General features: G+C 32.7%; 1 long non-coding RNA gene across 1 annotated transcript; it reads right to left on the reverse strand.

Annotated features, from left to right (window-relative positions):
* Positions 1 to 2,789: 2,789 nt before the first annotated feature.
* LOC125491969 (uncharacterized) lies at positions 2,790 to 6,522 on the reverse strand. The gene is made up of 2 exons (XR_007268486.2): positions 3,522 to 6,522; positions 2,790 to 3,026 (listed from the first exon to the last, which is right to left on the reverse strand). It is a non-coding gene; the product is annotated as an uncharacterized LOC125491969 (long non-coding RNA).
* Positions 6,523 to 14,409: the final 7,887 nt, after the last annotated feature.

The following is a 14,409-nucleotide window of genomic DNA, read 5'->3' on the forward strand; positions in this document are numbered from 1 at the left end:
TACCTGAAAGCAGAACCATATGAAGCAGTATAGAGAGCAATAACACATTCTGGAAAACAACAATCAAGAACTGCAGCTTCTGTTTGAGCTTCTAATTAAAGCATACTGTTGTCAACATCCACCAATCTAGTAGTCTTTTGTAATTTCTACAAGAATTATAATCAAATAATTAACTAAAGAAATTCAAAAAAATAGGAAGTGAAGCAAAGATGTGTTCTCACAGGGTCCCAGTATGCAATGAGAAGGTTGTTGGATTCAGGGGAAATGTCAATGCTTCGAACGACAATAGGGCCTAACTGACATGCTCCACACCTTCGACCTAAAAGTTTCCTCATGCTCACCTCCCCCCATTTTTCTCTCTAGCTCCTAGTTTAATCTGCAAACACTTTAATAGAACGAGTGTTCAGGTTTTCAAGACAAAATAAAACCCTAGATTGGCGAGAATGAAGAAATCAAGATTCCGAATTTTGAAATACATAGATCGAAAAGTCGAAGATTAAGTATTTCTTCAGATCCACAAATAACTCAAAAAAAATCAAAAAGTGAAATCAAAACTCAGCAAAACTAACTCAAACTAACTAAATCCACGAAAAGCACCCAACAACAAAAAACACTCAAACAATCAAAATTTGAGCGAGAAGGCATCGAAAAGCAAACAATCGAATGAAAACTACAAGAAAATGGAAAACTTACAATGAATTTAACACATATTAGAAGTGATTTGCTGGTTCGGAGATTCTCTTTCTCGATGGAGGTGTTGCGAGGCGAGGATGGTGGCGTGGCATTGAAATTAGGGTTGCTGCTATTGTCGGTGGTTGAGTTTGGAAGGAGGTGAACGAGTTGGAGGGAGGAGGTTTGCGGTGTTTGAAAAAGAAGGAAGGAAAAGGAGGTTGAATGAATGACAAACGCGGAAGGAAAAGAATAAAATGTGGCACAAGCTGTCGTTAGCCAAAAAATCGCAGCCCTTTAGTGAAGGGTTGTGGTTTTTAGGCTACCCATCGCCCTTGATTTCCAGCAATCCTTCTGATGTGAGACTTGGGATGTGTACCCATCAATCCTCCCCTCAGACCAAGGGCTGCGTTTTTCATATAACTGCAGTCCTTGCATAGCAACCCTTGGCCTTTTTTCCATTAGTATAGGTGACTCCTTATCTCTCTGATGTGAGACTTGGGATGTATACCCAGCAAATATCCCCTCAGGCCAAGGGCCACAAGCCTCCCCTCCAGCGGTAATCCGTCTAATCATCTTGTACCGTCGGCAACACGCGGAACTTTCTACACCATGCACCAAGCTAGGGATGGTGATTGGGTGGGGCGGGTGCGGAGGATGGTACCCCCACACCCGCACCCGCATTAAATTTTCATCCCCATCCCCGCCCCACCACCCATTGCGGGGGGAAATTCTAGACCCACCCCGCCCCACCCCCGCACCCGCGTCATACCCACTTCATTCTCGCAAAAAATCCACCAAAAAATCTGCCATAAGCCCATTATAGTTGTCTACTCCCTCTGTATTTTTTTATCTTTCCTACTTGGTATCTTTCACAAAAAATAAGGAAAGGAGAGATTCACCCCACATGGGAGGAATCTGATTTTACAAAATAAAGAGAAAAAGGAAAAAGGCAAATATCAGGTACAATGTTCTGATTTTTTTCCATTTTGTATATAAAGCATGAAAGTGACATCTGATTTCATTGAGTAATAAACAAGGATGCAAAGTACAATTGCATTATTTTCACCAGCCAACTAAAAATAAGGAGGGAAAGTTACATTTTCATTTCTCTCCTTAATTTCATACGTAGGTTTTCCACTAAAATTATTCCCTCCTAATAAAAATTTAAACTAATTACAATATCTGACTTCCTTCCCTCTTTAATTTCATATGTAGGTTTTCCACTAAAATTCCCTCCTAATAAAAATTCGAACTAATTACAAAATCTGACTTCAGTATATAAAACCCCATACTATTCCACAGTGTCCACACCACTAAATGACTTAAAAGAGGAGAAAAAAAAAGTTAAAATATTTGGGCATCATTGCCATCAATGGCCTCAGGGCATGAAGGGTCTAACAATGAAGATGAAGCATCTGTTCTTGTAGCATCTGTATCTCTGCCACATCATGGGCCTAGGCTCAGCAATGAAACACGACAAAAAGTAGCAGAGTGGCTTCTAAGTCACACAATGGTGGGATATCTACCATGGGGAGCCAAGAAGCTATGTGCTGAAAAGTTCAACATCAGCACAAGGACAGTCTACACCATATGGAAGAAGGCCAAGAAGCAACACGATGACGGGCTGCCCATAAACGTCAAAACCAACAAGCACAAGTGTGGAAGGAAGAGAGCCAAAATCACTCTTGAACAGGTTTCATCTGTACCTTTATGTCAAAGAACAAGTTTGAGGTCATTAGCAACTTCACTTAACTTGCATTTGACAACACTAGGAAGGATAGTTAAAAGGGGGGGGGGGGATTAAGGCCACATACAAATAGGCCTGTCAATCAGGTCGGGTTGGGTCGGGTTCGTGTTCGGGTCAAGTAAAATCGGGTTGAAAACCCCTAACCTGAACCTGATCTGTTTTAATTTTCGGGTCAATATCATCAACCCTAACCTGATCTGAAAATTATCGGGTCAACCTGACCTGATCGGTTTAACCTGAATTTTTTTAAAACGGGTTGTAAATGGGTCAACCTGAACCTGTTTAACCCAGTTTTTTCAGGTTGACCCGACCCATATAACCTGATTTTTTTTTTCAAAATAATTGCATAGTTCATAATTGGCACTAGCCATTTGGGCCTTGAAATTTCGTCAAAGTATTAGCTAACCAAGTTTATACTTGGCAATATTACATACTTCTACCAAGTTCTAGGTAACCAAATTCATATTTGGCAATATTACAAAACAATTTAGCAAAGTTTTACAAAATAAAACAACAATAATGTATCTTATACAACCACAAGTCCACAACTCAAAAAAACATTGTTGAGGTTTCAGTGTTTCACAGCATTTGTAGTCAATCTCCTCCTCTGCATTTGTAGAAAATAAATAACAGAACGTTAAATAGAGAATTAAACAAAAAAAAAAAAAAAAAAACAAAAATTAAACAAAAACAAAAAAAGGAACATTAATATTAATTGGTAGGAAAAAGAGAAAATAACATAGAAAAATAACATTAAACAGAAAAATAGCATAAAAAAATTAAACAGAAAATAAATGTCAGAACATTAAACAGAAAAAAAATACAGAACATGAAACAGAAATTAAACAAAAAAATAGAGAACTAAACAAAAAAAAAACATAAGATTAAACAGAAAATAACATAGAAAAATAAATGACAAACTACGAAAAAAAACGAAAGACAAAATATGAAAATAACATAAATAAGTAAATAACAGAAAATAAATGACAAAATACGAAAAAAAAGGGACAAAATACAAAAATCACATAAATAACAAAAAATAGCAGAAAAAAACGAAAGAAAATAAAGGACAAAATAAAAAAAATTGGCAAAAGAAGAATACCTGATGTTGAAGAAGAACAGCAAATTGCGCGACTTTGCGAGAAGAAGAAGAGCAAATGTTGAAGAAAAGCAACGAAATTGCACTTTGCGAGACGAAATTGAGAGATTTATTGCGACTTTGCGAGACGAAGAACATCAAATGTTGAAGAAGAGCACCGAAGAAGACTGTGTGAGAGAGAGTGAAAGACTGAGAGATTTCGTCTATGAGAGAGAGTGAGAAAGAGAGGCGCTATAAATTTAGGGTTAGGACTTAGGAGAGAGAGAGAGTTGAGACAGAGATGGGCATTAGAAATTTAGGGTTATGACTTTATGAGAATGAGAGAGAGTGAGAGGTAGCGTTAGAATAATAGTTATTGGGCTTGGATATCTTTGGGCTGGGCAAAGTGGCAAACGGCCGAACACTAATATTTTTTTTTTAGTTTAATCATTCTTATCAGGTCAGGGCGGGTCAATGTCAGGTCAGAAAATTCGACTTGAACCTGACCCATTTAACTTTCAGGTCGGATTCAGGTCGACCCATTTAACTAATCGGGTTGAAAACCTCAACCCAAACCCGCTATTTTCAGGTCGGGTTGTCGGGTTGGGTCAGCTTTTGCCAGGCCTACATACAAACCCATTAAAACCTGATTTGAACATGAAAAAACAGCTAAGAAGATGTATGTGGGTACTAAGTTTAATACAAAGAAACACACTTTACACAAATCCAACTTACATAGACATGAGAAATGTTGTCCTATAGATGAAAAATGGTTCTACATGACTCAGAAAAGGGTAAGAGCATATCTCCATCCAAGGGAAAAAACACCATGGAGGAAGATAAAAAACAAGAATTTCATACCTAAAGCCATGTTTATAGCTGCTGTTGCAAGACCAAGGTGGAACCAAGATGGTTCTTGTGCATTTAATGGCAAAATTGGCATATGGGCTTTCACCAAACAAGTTCCAGCACAAAGAAGATCAAACAACAGGCCTAGGGGCACTTTAGAAACCAAACCCATCGAAGCAATTACAAAGGATGTTATTAGGGACATGTTGGTTCATAAGATTATGCCTGCTATCAGGGAGAAATGGCCAGATGACCTAAGTAAGGTCATTTATATTCAGCAAGACAATGCACCAGCACACATAACAAATGATGATCCAATTTTTCAACAACATAGACTACTAGATGAATTCGATTTTAGGTTGATACAACAGCCTCCTAACAGCCCAGATATGAATTGTTTGGATCTCGGTTATTTTAGATCACTTCAAACATTACAATATAAGAAATCACCAAGGACAATTGACCAACTAGTGACTGCTGTGAATGAATCATGGGAAGAACTACACCCTAAAACTCTAAGTAATGTGTGGATGTCACTTCAATTTTACTTAAATGAAGTTATCATGGTATGTGGAAGTAATGAATATGATGAGCCTCATGCAAAGAAAAAACAGTTGGAAGACTTAGGATTACTCCCAGAAGAAGTTGGTCCAAGTATTGAAGATGTTCAAAAGGCAATTCAGTTTGTTGATGATCATTTGAATGGCAACTAAGACATCCAACAACAACAAGGCAGAACAAGGCAGGATTTTATTTTTTTGAAGAAAAACACATTTTGGGTACATAGAAAAAAAAATACATTTTGTAAACATTGTGGATGTTAGGCTGTTTTTAGGGCTGTAACTTACCTAAATTTACAAGTCCATCATGCAAATCTATTTATTGAATTGAGTCTCATCATGTTGGGTACATATATCATGCATATTAGAATAATCTAACCTCTCAATTTATCATAGAGGTGATTAACTGAGGTGGCAATTACAAAGCATTCATTAAATATTGTCATGCACTAAGCACATATGGCGGCTAATGTGAGCCTCATCACATAGCTAACATGATCAAATTTATATTGTCTTTGTAAGCCTCACAAACAGTTAACTAATGTACTAGCCATATTCATCCATTCATCATCACAGGACTCCTCTTACTGTCCTTAGTATTTTTATGTTTACTGTCCTTAATATTTTTATGTTTCTTTGTAGATCTAGTTATTACTCTAACATTCTAACATACTGGAACAAAACATATGTGCCACAAAAAAAAACCATACTTGAACTAACAAAAATAAACACACAAATACCACACTCAAATTCTAACAGCACACATCACTAAAGTTGCTAGCATACACTCAAATTCTAATCATCATCTTGTCAATTTTCTTGAACAACTTGTGTCTTTTACATAATCATCATCTCTATTAGACTACGAGTATCAATTTTCTTCTTGTCAAATTGAGTTTCTCTTATTTTCAGATTCTTCTTTATTTTTGGTAGTTTTCGAAGTTTAAACCCGCCAGAGACTAAGTTTAAGCGAAGAAAATCAGGAAATTTAGGGACCATTCCAATTTTCATCTAACATACTTGAACAACAAAAAAAATTCTAACATACTTGAACCAAAAAAAAAAACATACTTGAACAAAAAAAAAAAAAACAGCATACATCATCATCTTCACAAATACCACACTCAAATTCTAACATACTTGAATCAAAAAAAAAAAAACATACTTGAACAAAAAAAAAACAGCATACATCATCAACTTCACAAATACCACACTCAAATTCTAACATACTTGAACAAAAAAAAAACATACTTGAACAAAAAAAAAAACAGCATACATCATCATCTTCACAAATACCACACTCAAATTCTAACAGCACACAAAGACCACACTCAAATTCAGTTTAACTATCAAAAAACTTGAAAATAATTCAACAAAAATTTAAAGAGTTAGCGAAATCCCTCGAAGGCTGACAATGCTCGAGTTTTATAGCTGGGAAATATATTCTCAAATTCTCGTAAATTTCCTCAGGAGGTGGCAAAGGGAACTCATCAATTTCAGGCTCAGATCTGGGAACTTCCCGGTCCGGTGTGTCTGGAACAACGAGTTCCTCTTCTTCTTCGGTGTTGCATGGCTCATTCGTAGCATTTTCAGTAATATCAGAGTCTGGAACAACCTCAGATTATTCATAAATCTCAGAAGTAATTTTTTCAGCCATTGTTGAAATTAAATAGAGTGAAAATATAGATCTAACAAAGTAAAATTTTCAAATCTGAATTTTGTGACACTAGTAGATAGCCCAGAAAAAACGAAGAGAGAGACTGAAAATAAATTTCACAATAGAAAGAGAAGCGCAGAGAAAATGAAGAGAAAGAGAGAGATGTTGCAGATCTAGGGTTTTCAAGACAATTGATGTTGAAGAGAGGGTGAAGATTTATAGCCCAAGATGAGAGAAAAAGAGACGTTGGAGATTTAATGGATAGTTGAGAGGTTCTTCCATAAAGATGAAGAACAGAACATTGAATACAGGGGATTTAATGGGTACAGAGGGAGTAGTTGAGAAAGTCAAATGGGTAGATGAAGAACTTAAGAAGGAAGAGAGAGAGAGAAGAGAGAGAGAGAGAGAGAGAGAGAGAGAGAGAGAGAGAGAGAGGGGGGGGGGTAATCTGAAGAAGATAATATCGGTCAGTATATAGTACAAGAAATATTGTTTATTTATTATCTTGGCAAGGTATTAGGTGTAAATATGCAAACAAAGAAGGGGTATTTTTGTCAAAAATTATAACCTAAAATAGAGAGATTCAAAGTGAGAAGATTAAAAAGATACACCCCAAAACAGAAAGTGAGAAAGATAAAAAAATAAAGAGGGAGTACTTCATAAAATCACAATATAATATAGTAAAATAAAAGTTAAAATACATTAACAAAGGCAAATGTTTTATCACATTTCAAAGTGTCTTCAAATACATTAGTAATATATAGTATATAAATAGAATTTTAATAATAAATATGCGGGGCGGGGGTGGGGCGGGCGGGGATGGGGCGGGTATAATATAAAATTCACACCCGCTCCACCACCCATTGCGGGTACAATTTTAATCACCATCCCTGCTCCATCCCTGCCAAACCTAGACCCATCCCCGCCCCAATTCGGCGGGGATGAGGCGGATCTCCTACTTAACCCTCCCCACTGCTATCCCTACACCAAGCATAGATTTCCCATCGCGAGTCAAACTGGGAGTCTCCATGTAACACCCCCAAATTTCTCTCTTTGGAAAAGATATTTTATTATAAAACTCCTTGAGAAACTTGAGAGTATTACCGCCACGTGATAACGTTAAAGGCTTTAATACTAACTACTAACTGAACTTTAAACTAATGCAGCGGAATAACTGAACTAACTTCTCTTTATAAATATAAACTTTATTGTACAATTATATAACAATGGAAATAAAGACAATAAAATAACAACTCCTTGACTAATTATGATTCCTCACTAGCCCCCATATGAAGTATGCATCAACCTGTAAATCTGCTCACCAAAAGGGTCATCACAGGGACAAAGCCATAAAACAAAACAAAACAAAACAAAAGCGTGTCAGTAAAAATACTGAGTACATGTATATGCGGAATATTAAACACTTTATTTAATTAAACTTTGAAATATTTAATTTCAAAAAAACCTTTCTTGATACTTGATAATACTTATATAATATAAAGTATATAACCTTGATAAAAATCCTTTTTCCTTGCCTAGGTACCTTGCCTAAAGTGTGCACCCCCCAAGTTTAGTATTCCTTACTGAGTCATTACGAGGGGAACTACCTTGTCCACATGACTTATACAAAAAGTACATGGGTAAATAATATAATAGCTACCGTTCTTGTTAATAAATAACAAGCCGTGGCCTCTTTATAAATTGTGATCATAAAAGATCATAAAAATCCTTCGGAAATAATCCTCCTTTAAAAAGAATAATAATTCTTATATAAGACTTTAGCCATATAAAGGCATAAATAATTTGTTCGTAGAATAACTTTGAAAACTCTTAAAAATAATCATAAAACCATAATAGTTTTGGTCTTGCTAATCACGTTGCTCTTCAGTATTCATGCTAGTGTATGATATGAAAACTTTAAACAATTTTCATACTAGTAGATGATATGGAATTTCAAACAAAGAATGTGATAATGATTGTTAAAATAATCCTGCGGCTACCTACGCCGACTTCAAACATATTATAAAACATAATATTCGACTAGTTCAACTAAAAAAAATAATGTTGTTCATATTAAACTCAAACAACATGCACTTCAACTAATATATTTTTCCAAAAACATGATACTACATTGTAAAACAATTATTAAAAATCTACAAATACACGCACCTTGAATAATAATAACTACTAGGGAGAAGAGAAAAGGTAGGCTAGAGAGGAGAGAGAGTTTAAATTGAGAAAAGAGATTTATTTCTCAAATTTGGTGTGAAAAATATGATGGGTGGAGACCCCTATTTATACTAGTTGGGTAAATAGGATAAGAATAGGAATAGGAACTAAAAGATAGATTTTGAGAAAAGATAATTATTTTAGCTAGGATAAACTATCTTTTATGTAATATAGCTAGAATAGAGGAATATTCCATAAGATAAATAGTCTAGATGCTAATTAACCAAAAGATAAAACAACCAAAAGATAAAACAAACAAATTTAACCAAAAGATAAGTCAAACAAAATTAACCAATTTGGATGCAACTCACTGGCGTGAGTTTGCACCGAATTTTTTTTTTTTTTTTTTTCTCTCTTTTGTTAAATCCTTTTTGAAATGTTTTTTAAAATATTTTTAATTTTATTTTGAACCAACTACTTGAATGTAAAACTTAGGAAAGTTAGGCCCAAAATTCATTTGGGCTAAAATTTGTTTTAAATACCCAAAACCTTTCTTATAAAAGTCTTTCTAATAAATAATAAGCCTTTTTAGTAAATAAAACCTTTTTCAAAAACTAAAACTTTTATAAAAATATAAATAATAACTTACTAAAAATACGGAGTATTACAGACTATCCCCCTTAAAAGAAGTTTCGTCCTCGAAACTTGAAACAAGCAAGTAAGAAGTAAAGCATGTAATTCACATATACCACAAACTCTCTATAAAATAAGTTGGCTCACATAATAACTCATAAAATAAGTCAAAAGTAGGTCAAAAATAGCGTTTTAAGTTAAAAGCGCGAAACTCTATCGTATTCTACCCCTCTTAAAAGGAGTTACGCCCCCGTAACTCGCTAAGGTTTAAAACTTGACTTAAAATTATTTACCGTCTTTGTAATACAACAATATAAGAATCTTTGCTGGAAATGTAATAATAAAACCACTAGAGAGAAAATAACACTTTCAAAAATAACTTTTAAACTTGAAAAAGAATAACCTCTATGTCAAGGTAATGTATTAATTAAGAATATAAATAAATGCCTTCAATAATAATCAACATAATAAAGAAAGTATTTGAATAAGTCCAAAAGGTCTAGTTTATGACAAACTGAAAAGTTTATACAATTTGAGTAGGAAAAAAAATTACATACTGATATAAAGACAAGTTTTGTAGGAAAACTATTTGAGCAAATACTAATATATTATCAAAATACTATAATATAGTGAGAATATAAAAACTTTATAAAACCTTTCGTAAGCTTTACTCGAAAATTCAATATTAAAACAGCCTTTTCCTTCTGTTTGTAAAATATGTTTGCTTTCTCCTCAAAATTTAATCAGCTTCACATAACTCATGAAGGTCTCACAATGAATATCATAAAAAAAAAATTACCCTTTATCCTACTTTATTACAAATCAAAGCCAAAATCAAATCAATTTTCATTATTCACAAGCAAAACTTGTTAGTATATATACTAACACAACACATACTTGAAAAAAAAATAGACTTCCTTACTTAGGTCCTCAAAACTAAAACTCCTCGAAATTCATCTTCAAATTTTTTTCTTAAAATACCATAATTAATATTCTCTAAAAAAAATAGACATTAGTCAACTAGGACTTGAGATAGTAAATAAACAATCTTTTCTCGAAAATTCATACAATCTTCACTTCAATAAAATTAACTCCTTCACATAATATAAACTCATCAATGCTTAAATCCATAATAAAAATATGACTATTCTTTTCAAAATCAAACCTTGATTGAATAGTTTCCTCCTTTTTTTTTTCTTTTATTAAGCTCCAGATTTCTCCCAAAAGAATATATTTATTCTATTATTAGAGTCACTTATTTCAATAAGTGATATACCTAATCCTTATAATCACTCTATCTTTCATATTGCCAAAACAACCATTATACATTATTATTCAAGCAAAAGTTTAAGACTACTCCCAATAATACTCCTCTTGACATTCAATAATCTCCAAAATCAACTTAGAATACATTTATAAAATTCTAGTATCTTACTTCACCTTTGAAAACAAAAATGATCAAAAGAAACATGTTAAAGTTTCAAATATGGTCTACTTCATACTTTCTTTGTTTACCTATAACAACGATAACTCCTTTTAAAACACTTGCGATTCAGCATAGGGGAAATTCCTTAATTAAACCCTGCTTCATATATGATATCTCATATACCTATAAGGTCCTCATAATATTCGTTATTTTGTCACCTTTTAAAGGTTATCTCTATATCATTGCTAAGATGTTGTTGACTATATCCATAAAAAAAATATAACTTGTCTAAATCTTCATAATTCCTCCAATATGGTATAAGCCATTGACCTCCTACTTGTTTCCACAAATTATGAAATTTTTCTTCCTTAGTCACCAAACATCAAAGATCATCAAACTACATAAAACTTCAAATGACTAATTTCACAATTCTTAGCACATAACATAATGTATGGCATTCTTCACTCCTACTAAAAAAAAATAACTACTAAACTTCTTTTTCAAGGAATAAACTAGAATAATCTTCACCTTTGATGAATCTCAAATAGTCAACTTGGCTTACTTTGAACTCATAGGTTCTCCTAATACTTATAAATCAACAAAATAAACATATTAATGTTTTACACAATGTATATAAATCACTTTGCATGAATTTGATCACATGCATACATGTCATATAAGACATTAAATAACCAAGTTCATCTCATAAAAAATATACATGCCAAAAAAAATCGTAAGAGATAGTAATCTCACAACTTGCAAGTAGCTTTTCTTAATAACATGTCATAAAAGATAAAATAATAACTCAATTCTTATAATAAACAAAACTCTTTCTTTTGCTTATGAAAAATACGAAGATTTTTCATATTAACTTGACAATAAGTCAAACTTCCTTAAAATATATTCAAAATAATCATATTATGAATAGAACAATAAACACTAAACAATTCTTAATAAAATCAATACTTTATAAAAAATTACAGCTTTATAATTCAAATAAATATATATAGATTTATAAGATAAATAAGGATTGCATGTTGAAATTATAGTCAAAATAAAAATAACATTTGAACTACAATTTCAAATGAATCGAAAAAATATTTGAAATTCCTATATAAAAAAAAAATTGTTTGATATTCTTGAAAAATACGTATATATGTATATGACCAAAAGAGTTGTTTATTTGAGTCCCAGGCTTAGTGTATGAATAATTAATCGAGTGAGTTCCCAGGAAAGAGAGGTGCGGCACAAACGGCCAACTTAAGTACCAAGTCTTTCCTTAGCCAGAACTTTCCTCAGAAAAATAAATCCACATACTTATTCCGTTCATCAAAATATAAATCAGAAAATATCTATATAAGTATTTGCTTAAAAAGAAAGAAGTATTTTTTTTTCCACATAATATTAAATGTAAAAAAAATGCAAATAGAATGCGAAACTCTAGCTTATATGCCCTTCCTAGATCTACCCATACTCTCACTGACTGTGTATTTTACTTTCAAAAAAGCACCTGGAAAACTGATACCACTTTGTAACACCCCCAAATTTCTCTCTTTGGAAAAGATATTTTATTATAAAACTCCTTGAGAAACTTGAGAGTATTACCGCCACGTGATAACGTTAAAGGCTTTAATACTAACTACTAACTGAACTTTAATTAATGTAGCGGAATAACTAAACTAATTTCTCTTTTAAATATAAACTTTATTGTACAATTATATAACAATGGAAATAAAGACAATAAAATAACAACTCCTTGACTAATTATGATTCCTCACTAGCTCCCCCATATGAAGTATGCATCAACCTGTAAATCTGCTCACCAAAAGGGTCATCACAGGGACAAAGCTATAAAACAAAACAAAACAAAACAAAAGCGTGTCAGTAAAAATTACTGAGTACATGTATATGCGGAATATTAAACACTTTATCTAATTAAACTTTTGAAATATTTAATTTCAAAAAAACCTTTCTTGAATACTTGATAATACTTATATAATATAAAGTATATAACCTTGATAAAAAAATCCTTTTTCCTTGCCTAGGTACCTTGCCTAAAGTGTGCACACCCCCCAAGTTTAGTATTCCTTACTGAGTCTATTACGAGGGGAACTACCTTGTCCACATGACTTATACAAAAAGTACATGGGTAAATAATATAATAGCTACCGTTCTTGTTAATAAATAACAAGCCGTGGCCTCTTTATAAATTGTGATCATAAAAGATCATAAAAATCCTTCGGAAATAATCCTCCTTTAAAAAGAATAATAATTCTTATATAAGACTTTAGCCATATAAAGGCATAAATAATTTGTTCGTAGAATAACTTTGAAAACTCTTAAAAATAATCATAAAACCATAATAGTTTTGGTCTTGCTAATCACGTTGCTCTTCAGTATTCATGCTAGTGTATGATATGAAAACTTTAAACAATTTTCATACTAGTAGATGATATGGAATTTCAAACAAAGAATGTGATAATGATTGTTAAAATAATCCTGCGGCTATCTACGCCGACTTCAAACATATTATAAAACATACTATTCGACTAGTTCAACTAAAAAAAATAATGTTGTTCATATTAAACTCAAACAACATGCACTTCAACCTAATATATTTTTCCTAAAAAACATGATACTACAGTTGTAAAACAATTATTAAAAATCTACAAATACACGCACCTTGAATAATAATAACTACTAGGGAGAAGAGAAAAGGTAGGCTAGGAGGGAGAGAGAGTTTAAATTTGAGAAAAGAGATTTATTTCTCAAATTTGTTTGTGAAAAATATGATGGGTGGAGACCCCTATTTATACTAGTTGGGTAAATAGGATAAGAATAGGAATAGGAACTAAAAGATAGATTTTTGAGAAAAGATAATTATTTTAGCTAGGATAAACTATTTTTTATGATAATATAGCTAGAATAGAGGAATATTCCATAAGATAAATAGTCTAGATGCTAATTAACCAAAAGATAAAACAACCAAAAGATAAAACAAACAAATTTAACCAAAAGATAAGTCAAACAAAATTAACCAATTTGGATGCAACTCACTGGCGTGAGTTTGCACCGAATTTTTTTTTTTTTTTTTTTTTTCTCTCTTTTGTAAATCCTTTTTGAAATGGTTTTTAAAATATTTTTAATTTTATTTTGAACCAACTACTTGAATGTAAAACTTAGGAAAGTTAGGCCCAAAATTCATTTGGGCTAAAATTTATTTTAAATACCCAAAACCTTTCTTATAAAAGTCTTTCTAATAAATAATAAGCCTTTTTAGTAAATAAAACCTTTTTCAAAAACTAAAACTTTTATAAAAATATAAATAATAACTTACTAAAAATACGGAGTATTACACTCCAGATCTCCTTAGATCTCATGCACCATGCCTCTAAGCTATGCCTGCAACTAACATGTTTCCCTTCCATGCTTCGAGGTTGCACTCACTCATCCTCGAGAACTATATAGAATACCACTAAAGACTTGCAACCATGTCCTAGAGCTACACCACTCAGAACCATCCATGCTCCAGCAAGCCAGTCATGGGATCCACCATTGTATGGGCGTTCTTCCTGCTGAACCGTCGGCTCTGATACCATTTTTAAGGCCCACAACTTC

Source organism: Beta vulgaris, chromosome 1 (assembly GCF_026745355.1).
Source record: "Beta vulgaris subsp. vulgaris cultivar EL10 chromosome 1, EL10.2, whole genome shotgun sequence".
Lineage (NCBI taxonomy): Eukaryota > Viridiplantae > Streptophyta > Magnoliopsida > Caryophyllales > Amaranthaceae > Beta > Beta vulgaris.